Consider the following 9,646-nt stretch of genomic DNA (forward strand, 5'->3'; position numbering starts at 1 on the left):
TCCTCAAGAAGAAGAGGCGCTGGTGAGCCTTCTTGACCAGCTTGGAGCAGTTGGTCGTCCAGGTGAGATCCTCGGAGATGTGGACTCCCAGGAACTTGAAGCTGCTCACACGCTCCACAGCCGTCCCCTTAATGTGGATGGGTGGATGTGGGTCAGCATTCCTCCTGCAGTCCACGATGAGCTCTTTGGACTTCTCGGTGTTAAGCAGCAGGTTGTTTCTGTCGCACCACTCAGCCAGACGATTCACGTCCTCCCTGTAGGCGGCCTCAGTGTATGAATACATTTTGCTTTATTCCTTCTGTAAATATACAAATGTAATGTCTGTCTGACAAACAGGTTTCCTTCAGAGTCCATAAAGTAAGATAAATTTCATTTATCCAGAGATAAGTTAACAATTCAAAAGAAAAATAGAATACTCTCAGAAAAATTATGGTTCTTAAATGGTTCTTCAGATGTCTTTTTAAAGACCTTTTTAGAAATGGTTCTTCAAAGAACCATTTCTTGATGGTTCTTTGGGGCACCATTAAAGGTTCTTCAAAGAACCATTGCTTGAAAGGTTCTTTGTGGCACTAAAAAGGTTCTTCTATGGCATCAGTCTAAAGAACCACTTTCGGTTCCAGTTGGCACCTTTATTTTTCTGAGTGTACAAATGACCAAACAAACGTCCTGACAAGGTAAAAACAAAACAAGACGAAACCAAATATTAAGAAATAATATTTTTTAAAAAAAGAAAAAGTAAAATGTTTAAAATTCAGCAAAGTAAAAGGATCATTTACTAAATGTAGGAAGAGTCTAGCAAATATGAACAACACCGTGATGGGGCCACTGACACTTTTCCCCAAACTGATCAGACTATTTTGGTTTAACAGAAGACATCAGGTACTCTCTACTCTAACAGATCTAATTTGTTTGAATTATGTGAAAGACAGTTCATACAAGTGAAGTGATTGATTATGTCAGCGGACGCTTGTCTCTCTCCAGTACAGCCTTATTTCAGCGTTTCAGTATTTTTGTGTGTTGGCCCCTCAAACACACTTTTCTGTATCGACTATGCGATTTAGCTCTTGCAGGTGTTATTATGGTGAGATGGCAGCTGCTTTTTATAGAGTTAAGAAGCATCCTTATCTATGTTGGTAGTTTGTCTTTTTTTATACACACACTGCCTTTTTTCAGATACCTTTTTAGGTTTTCAGTTGGTTTGCTTGCTTGTGTCCTTTTCTTTTTCTTTAAAGCTTTGTTTAATTGGTGAGGAAGATGAACATCATCATCTGGTAATAGAATATACATTTTGAATTCAAACAGATCATCACAGTTTTTATATTTTATTTTTCATAACAAGTAATAATGCAAAAAATATGAAAGATAATGATCAAATATTGAGGCACACAGTAGAAAATGTTTTTCCCGCCTTCCCTATCTCAGACCAGGGACACTGTGATAAAAGAAAAGATGCTACTCCCGGAGGCTTCTTCCCCATTCCCTTCCTTTGTCCCTTCACCCCCACCCTACTTTGTCATGCTATGGAGGTGATGCTTTTACCACAGAGTTTTGTTTCGAACTCCTGTCTCTCTCCTTTTACTCTCTCTCCCTCTCTTGCTTTGTGCTCCTACCGATATCTCCACCCTCCCTGTGAATAGAGAAAGAGAGATGCTGGTTCCCAAAGGCAGGCTGCTCATCCCTCAATAACTCCAGCTGGTTCCCTGTGGTGCTGAGCCCTGTCCTCCACCAGTCAATTACTCCCCTCCATAAAGATGTGCAGATGGGCTGGGACCCCTATGTGCATGCACACTTCAGACAAAAACACAAACATGGACCTGTGCGTGTACCCATGGTAATACACACTGCAATGCGTGTGAGTCAGTGCACATTCACACAAAATGTGTGTCTTGATCAAGTAACAAAGCTCCCTTCACAAGTTGCTCAGTACTCTTCCTCCTATCACAGAGAGTAAGACAAACCTTTTCCAATTTTCCTCATTTGCACCGTTGTTTTTTCTTCTCTCTCTGTGTCTCACCCACTCAGTCACTCACTCGCTCTCTTTCTTACAGCATCCCCCCCCCACTCACTGCGCATCCACAGGCGGTTAATGAGAACACAGCACAGATTGGCTTACCTGCCTGCTTTCCTGCCCTCTGTTCAGCAGAAAAGTCTAACAGTGACTCGGTGACTACACCAAAAGCACCAATAATGGCTGTAAAGTAAAGACAGCCCCTCTTAAATGGAGATGCAGATAGTTAAGACACAGGCAGTGTCACAGCTAATCATAGTTCCCCCTGTTTATAATGGGACAGTATATGCATGACATTTTAAGAGCAGTGCAGGTAAGTTTAGTGCTGCAGGCACGAGGGCATTAATGAGACGATCCGCTGCCCTTACTACATCCTCTGCTGCAGCCAGGCTAGAAAATGTGCTTTGCATTTGGCTTGAATCAACTTGAACTAGTTTTGATCAAATGAACTTATTCACTTACTATTACATTTTAAAAATTTTATGCTAAGAGAAAAATCATCTTTGCGCTTGCATTTAGCTGGTTTGTCTCTCAGTAAGGTCAACATCAACTCAAATTATAATTGAGAAGATATTCAAACTTGCAGCTTCACGTGGAGGTTTACGGTGTTTGTAGTTCGAGTGTCAATATCTAAATCCAATATAAAAAAGCAGCCAAGATTAAATCATGTTTGCAAAGGTAGAAACCTTGCATAATAGCTGTACTAAATTTAAGCAAAACACTGTTGCATGCATTTCAATTTAAATATTGTATTTCTAGCTGATTCCAACAAAAGTATATTGCTTTTTTTTATTGCCATGCTGCATTTTAAAACAGTGAGCTGTGTATTTCAAATCCAATATCTCCTGGCAGTTATTCCTGCTTCTTTATCCTGCGGTCTTTCAGTTTTTTCCTCTCTCATTTCTCCATCTGCTTAATGTTATTTCATTGAACTGTTGCTGCTGCTTCTGATGACGATAATAATGGTGATCATAATCATTACAGTGATAAACTGTGTTTTATTTGGCACATGATGTGTGCAGCAGTGAAAAAACAAAAACATTCATCTTACTGTTTGCATATAGAACATATCACTGCGTATCACATGTAGCCAAGATTATTCACGTGTTGACCCTGTCATTGAAAATTGTGCAGTCCGGGTTTACACAGACACCCTGCGCACAACAAATCTCTCCATGAGACAGTCTGACTACAACACCACCATCTGCTCCTGTTTTGACTGAACCTGACTTAAACTGTGATTGTGTTAAATTGTACATGCAGTAAGTGCTGCTGCCCCCCCCCCCCCCCCCCCCCTATTTACAACTGGTAGTTTCATGTCACCGACAAAATCTCATTTGTTTTTGTTTTTTTTAACTCAGCTGTTTGTGCGGCCTCACATTTGTTGATTTTTTCAAATTTATGTCAAGCATGGAATGTGCGCCGTTAGAATGAGAAAACAAAACATCTCTCTCTCTCCCAAATACACACAAACACACACACAGACACACACAGACACACACACTCGAGCTTTTCTCTTCTCTGCAACACGCTCATGCAAACGCGCACGCTCTCCGCTACGGCAACAAGGGAAACAAACATCATTTCTCACCCAGTCTGCAGCGCTTACATTCACATTAGACGCCAACCAATGTGTCACTCAAAGCCACAGAATACAATCTATTGAACACAATAGCAGCTTAGTGTCAGACGCAGAGCAACAGTGAAACTGTGTACGCACTAATATATCTGGGGTTTTTCAGCTTAATGAGCACTCCTGCTGAGAGTATCCCACACCAAATACTGTTTACATCAACACAGCGTTCTACTGTTATTTTTATTTATTTTTATACATTATTCAGACCATTTTGTTTAGAGTTTCTCGCAGGTTCTGGGGTTATTTGTTGTACTGCGTACCACCAGAGGTGCAGAACAACGAGGAGAAAAAACAATTTTTTTTTTCAAGTTTCTAAAGTTATTTTTGTCATGAAGTGACTTGAGGGAGAACATTGCTATTTAAATTCAATACCCAACAATGTTGTGAAGATTTAATTTTGTAGCAGCAGCTCCACTTGGTCTGATACACTGGCCCTTGTCTTGGTGCCATTTAGCAGGTGAATATCCCAGTTTGTCACTGTCACATCTATTTATAATAAAGGCAAGCTGATTATGAACTGAGTCTATATTTAGCTCGTGGAAGAAGAAGAAGCAGAGGAGGACAAAGTGAGTGTGTGAGAGACGGAGAAAGATTGCATGACAGTGTGTGTGTTTGATATATGCAGGGGCCCTGTCTGTCAATTCTGACACATGCAGTTATAATTATCACACTGTCATTAAAATGACTCAGTGTGAGTGCCTGGCAGGCTTCTTTATTGCCAAGTTTAATCTATGACCGGTTCACATCGCATTATTAATATGGTAATGGATCTCCTTGAAGAGATTAAAAGATGGAGTGGTTGGTGGTGACAGTAAAAGCTATTTTAGATTTTAGAATCGGCAAGGGCTTGGGAGGTGGGCAGATGGGCGGCTGTTGCAGATGAGGGCTGTTGCTTAATTTAAAGTGGTTTGGTTTTGGAGTGCTGTTGCTTAATGTAGACTGGTTTGTTTCATAGCTGCTGTGCTCTTTTTCAGCACTTTGAAATACTCGTGTGTAATATGTGAGCGTGCCTTGTTGGAAAATATAATTGAATCTCACATTTTTACTGTTCATTGTGCAGAAATGGGTGTCTTCAGTCTAACAGCTTTATTTGTTGTCTGTAAATGCCATCAGTACGCTGTTTCTCCCAGCACACAGCGAGGAAACCCATCCAGTAATTGGCCTTTCATCGGTCAAGACATCCAGTGCCGCCGCCGCTGCTGCTGCGCTCCGCAACTAAAGCCCGTCTTTCTCTTTTTTTCCCTCCCTCTCTCTCTCTGTGGAATTCATAAGAAAACTGCAGAGCAGACACCAGACAGACGAGGCATATTACATGACTGAATAATGTCCTGCCACATCTCGTGATGCCTCTCAAACAGACGTCTGTGCAGAAGCCCTGCACGCATGTCCAAGGACTTTCACGTCAGCAAAAAACTGTGCCCATGTAAATGAATAATGCATGGCATGGGTTTGAGGAGTCTTATGGGATGACTGTGGAAATGTGGAGGTTTACGTTCCCCTGAGCTAATAAATCCGTCAAGAATCACAATGTTATGTGTTTAAGTGAGGAGATTCTTATGTAGTATGTGTGGCGCATTAGTTGTAGTAATGCTGGTTGGAATTTCTCTTTCATGCGACACACATCAGGTTCTCCTCTTTTTCAATCCCTTCTTGCTGTGCTATCAAAATTTCCCAAGCCGTCGCCTTTTCCTGGCAGCATATCCGTGTTTCAGCAGGTAGGCTTAGACGGGGGAAGGTCTGAAATAATTTGTAGCATCTGCCTTACATTTTCATCCAACTTTTCCATCCAAGCTTTTTCTCTGGCTGTCTCTTCTTTTGTCTTTAGCAAAGCATTTCACTCATGTCAAAACCACTTAGGTCCTTAAGTTATCCCCACCACCCCACCCTTCGTACACACACACACACACACACACACACACACATGCATATCACCCCCTAAGGTGAGAGAAATCTTGCTTCTAACGTATTAGTGCACTTCATTAGATTTGTTCATTAAAAAAGGCTCACGAGTAATGACTTTTTAGCACCATGTGACCGCCAAATAGATTACAGTATTGATAATTGCATTAGTACTATGATGAATATGTAAAAAGTAGAAAAGGAGGGTGGGTGTGTTTAATATTGAAGAATTAATAAGCTTTTCTTTTCGTTTCAGCTTCAATCCCTTAAAGATTTGTTCAGTGTCATGAGTTTTACTGATACTATCATCAGCTTGGATGTGGAAAATATGGATGAAAAATTGTAAAATATAACAAAGAGGGAGGGCTCTACACTCTTATGCGTGTATTTATTTTGGTACTAAAATGCCACAAAATTCAGCACCCTGGTTTTATTCAGAGATCAGTATTTACTGGGTCAGACGATGTTAGCATGACCTCATTGTAGCTTTACTGGATGCATTTGAACCTGCTTCCTTATGAAAGCCACAAACTTCCTCCGTCATCCTGTGCAACTTTGTCCTTCTGACAATTTAACTTTAAAGTCAATAGTGTGACGTTTGAGGACATTTGTGTTGCATTAAAAGAACAAACGCTGAAAGAAAGTTAGGAATTTGGCCACAACCTGAAATTGAATAGAAATGAATGGGATGAAAGCCAGAACTAGGGCAGATGTACTCCTAATATATATATTTATTCATGCATTTTTTGTTTCCATTTTAACTTAAGGTGCAATCTGTGTTCATTGGGCTGTCTCTGCCCTCTGTGCAAAAAAAAAGACAAACTAACTGCCCAAATAAACCTTTTTTTCCCACCGATACCACGGCTGCTAATGAGTTTTCATGCAATCACAACCTAAATAAATAATATCTGTTGATTTTATATACAGCCTCAAGTCAGCCTGTGCCTGCCACCATATGGGAGGTGTTTTTATTTCTGTGACATACCCCTGCTCGGGAACATGCAAATGTAAAATGTAAATAAGCAACTTTGGTCTGTCCAGAACAAACTGAAGAAAAGGGAATGAATGGAGGAGTTGTGCTGGCTGTGGTGTTGGCAAAAAACACCAGCAGGAGCCCTCTTGCTGTGCGATGGCAAGGAAAAGCTGTGGCTGTGACAGACTGAGAAGGTGTTGTTGCTGCTCCTCTACAATTTCTAAGTCTATCACTCAGAGAAAAATGTAACCCGTCCATCTGGTCTTTATGGAAGACTTTATTCTGTGGCTTTGGTTTGAACCCTCAGCAAGTACAGTTCAGCATACAGTTCATTCACGTTACATCATCTGATTGGAAATAGTGAGATGTTTGAAATAAGGTGGATTTTTTTGCATAGTGTCGCTTCACGTTGCCTCTTTCCCCCCACCAACCCCTCTGTTCCCTGAATACCCAGCAGTGCATTAGCCAGAGAGCTACTATTACAGAGTTCCACTGCCAGAGAGCAGCCAAGGGAAGCTGCATGTTACAGTAAGCCCCCACAGGTTTAATGGCGCAGACTGTTCTCACCATCTTGCCAGTTCATAGCCAGCCCTCCCCAGGAGCACCAAGGTCGCATTAAAACGGAGGACACAGCAGTCTCAGCACGTGCATGTGAGTGTGTCTGTGTGTGTGTGTGCCTGTTACTCCGAAGGCACAGAATCATTAGGAGGGAAACTCGAAAACGGGATGAGGTTTTCTCTGTTTCTACCTGTCTTCAGTTTTCTCTCACGCTAAATGTGAGTGAGGTCTCGCCATCTTCAAACGTGAGTGCAAGTGTCTAATCCCCCTCCGTAAAAGAAATTCCAATAGGACAAACTTCAGATCATTCTGGTATGCGTGGAGTCAAGAGTACCGTATTGATCTGCTCCGTCTGTGATGAATTCACAATTAGAGGCATGGCAGGCCACCGGGGAGTCTGTCCTCTGTCTGATTGAGCCTGCCCTCTTTACCTTTATGACTACAGTATGTGAAGGAAACATTAAGTAGGACAAAGAAGGTGCATGCTTTCAAAAACTGGAATGCAGGAACCACTTCTTGTGTGTAAGCAACAAAGGAGGAAAAGGGGCAAAGAAGAGGAAGAAATGAAGATAGATGAGACGGAAGGTCGTCATTCTCAACGACATTCTAGACAAGGACAGGGTGAACAACAAAGAGCTTGGGAGGGATTCCTTTGGGTTGATGTAGTGCTGTGAAAGGATTTGGATAGTGGGTGCATACCTCTTGGGAATAAAAAGAAAAAGGGAAACTGCCAATTTAAGAATGAAACAAATGGGAATTACAACTATAAAAGAAAAAAGAAAAGCGTCATCATGGCTGATGATACTATGTAGCTATTTGTGACACCTGCTTGGACGTGCCTACCACTTATGGATTGTGGGAGATGTAGGTTGGTGGGGTTCATCCTGTAGGAGTGCTAGTGTCAGAGCTCAGCAGTGCAGAAGAAAAGAGGTAGGGTGGGGGGCATCCTGCCAACTGGGTCTGCAGCTTAATTAACTCTAAAGCAGGCGAGCTGCGGGCTGCCCCGTTGCCTTGCATATCAACGACCTGAGCGCTTTCTAAGCACCTTAGCAGAAAAGCCCTTCTTTGTGAACCAGAGGGCTCTATTCAGCTGAGGCCAGCGGAGCCAGAGGAGCTCCTCTCTTGTCTCTGCTCTGCGTGATGGGCATGTACCAGTTTCTTCACATAAACAATTGAAATGGAGAGTGGAAAAATAAGGCTACTGTTTTACGTGCAAAAACACAGGCCAGGATCACCTGTTTGTGGCAAAAAAACAAAAAGCTAACAGAAAGAATGATGCTAAGCACATGCATTCATAATGCTGCAGCTGTGCTGTCCTGTCTTATTTACAGCCAGTCATCAGTTTTTTTATCTCTGAGAGGGTCAAATCAGTGCCTTCTTGAACAAAGATTTCTCTACTCAAGTGCAGCAATCCTCCTCGATTCACTACTAACATCTACTCAACTAGCCACTGACCTCTAGTGGCATAAGGTGGAATTAATCAGTGCTCGAAAATTAATTAAGTTTGTTCTAATTAGAATGGAAATGAAGGTGATGGTCAAGGGGACTTGCGTTTGCCATTTAAGGTTAATCATTAAGGCACCGAGGATAAATAGAGCACAGCATTTTCTATTACGCTCATTCACAAGTGCAGCACATATTTTTGGCCTTTTCTCTGGCTGTAATTTGTAAATATGAGCCAGTGTGTGAGGGATGCTACACACCACCCTGCAGTAAGAGATTTTGTGATACACACTGCACTCACATAAACACAAACACACGCACGCACACATACACAATCATTCGAATACAGACACCTCTCATAGAACAGCAGTGGCAGAGGTCAGACCTGATATATTCTGCTGAGAGCTCACCATGATCTGTGATGAGAGCAAGTGGGATTATTAAATTTGGACCTGCTGCCTCCTCCAGGCTGGTTGGCTGGCTGACCTTGAGTTGCTGGCTGGTGGCGATGACGGACTGCGCTTGTGGTGCTAGGCCTGTCTGCAGACTTATTGACTACACTGCACGTCTGCAGGGAAATCTGGCAGGCTGGCTACAAGCCTGTTTAACTGACTGACTGGGAGACTGGTTGATAAGCTGCTGGTTTGCTGGTGTCAGGATGTCCAAATAACTGCCAAGCCTTTAAGCCTGCAAGCTGACTGACTGTACGTAAGTTCACTGACTAGCTTGCTTGCTTGCTGGATGCATCGATGCCTGCAACTCTATATTTTATTGGCTGTCATTTCAAAGGTAGTTCTACTGTCACTCAGCCAACACACCTATGTGGGCCCACAGATTGCTCCACCTGTCAAGGGTGCACGCGGACAAAGTCGTTTTTTGTGTAGCTAGTTCCAATTTTAGTATATCTCACTGAGAGTTCTCTGGGGTCAGAAGCGCTTACTCCAAAGCATTTGGTATATATTTTATGGAAACTGATTGCTCTTCTTTTGAATAGATTACAAGAAAAAAATTACATCTTTAAATTTCATGCAAAAATAATTAAGTAAATGAATTAATGCAGTAATTAGATATTATATAACTGATGGAGTATTTAATCATTGTGTGCAGAAAGGTTGGTTAGTCTGTTGTA

The sequence above is a fragment of the Pundamilia nyererei genome, unplaced genomic scaffold (assembly GCF_000239375.1).
Source record: "Pundamilia nyererei isolate P.nyererei 1_Seehausen unplaced genomic scaffold, PunNye1.0 scaffold00060, whole genome shotgun sequence".
Taxonomy (NCBI): Eukaryota; Metazoa; Chordata; class Actinopteri; order Cichliformes; family Cichlidae; genus Pundamilia; species Pundamilia nyererei.